We start from the raw sequence: 699 nt of genomic DNA on the forward strand, positions 1-699 counted from the left end.
TACAAATGGCAAACACACCACAGTCTGAAGCAGGGACAACCGCACCAGAAGAAGATTAACATAATGACCGCATCTATAAACCTCTAATGTCACTTTCTGCACTCTTTGACTTGTATTAAGAAGATCATTCTTCCTTCTATGTTATTATATAGAAATTTGACTAATCCTATCAAAGTATCCTATAATATTTCAATTATCCAAGATATATCAGCATAATCACAAAAACTTACAAAGGCCATTAATTTTCTATGTTTAGGAATGTTAAGATTTCAGAAATATAAGTAGTACATCATACGAATTATGTCACACTCTTTATCACTAAATATTAATACAACTTGCAGCTTCAAATGCAAGTGTCCTCCCCCAAGTGGAAACATGTCTTCCCAACCTGATATGTGCTCCTGCCAGTTAATTACTGCATCATGTTAGAAACATTTAATCTTTGATCAACTTTAGAAAATATAACTAAACCTTTCTATCAAATGAAATCTTATCAATCAAAATATAACCTGCACGTGATATTTCATTTCCTTCAGCATCCTGAATTTGGAAAGAAAAAAAAAACAGAAATTACCATAAAACATTAAGAACATAAGTATAGTTTAATTTAGTTTGTGCAACAAAAATTAGTAGAATTGAATTTGTGCATAACCTGTGAAAAAAAGACAACAGCATAATCCCCAAATCAGACAATTTTAA

At 30.9% G+C, this 699-nt stretch overlaps 1 long non-coding RNA gene across 1 annotated transcript; it reads right to left on the reverse strand.

Annotated features, from left to right (window-relative positions):
• Positions 1-333: 333 nt before the first annotated feature.
• LOC123882945 lies at positions 334-699 on the reverse strand. Its single transcript, XR_006800060.1, has 3 exons — positions 653-699; positions 510-540; positions 334-401 (listed from the first exon to the last, which is right to left on the reverse strand). It is a non-coding gene; the product is annotated as an uncharacterized LOC123882945 (long non-coding RNA).

The sequence above is a fragment of the Trifolium pratense genome, linkage group LG5 (genome assembly GCF_020283565.1).
Source record: "Trifolium pratense cultivar HEN17-A07 linkage group LG5, ARS_RC_1.1, whole genome shotgun sequence".
Taxonomy (NCBI): domain Eukaryota; kingdom Viridiplantae; phylum Streptophyta; class Magnoliopsida; order Fabales; family Fabaceae; genus Trifolium; species Trifolium pratense.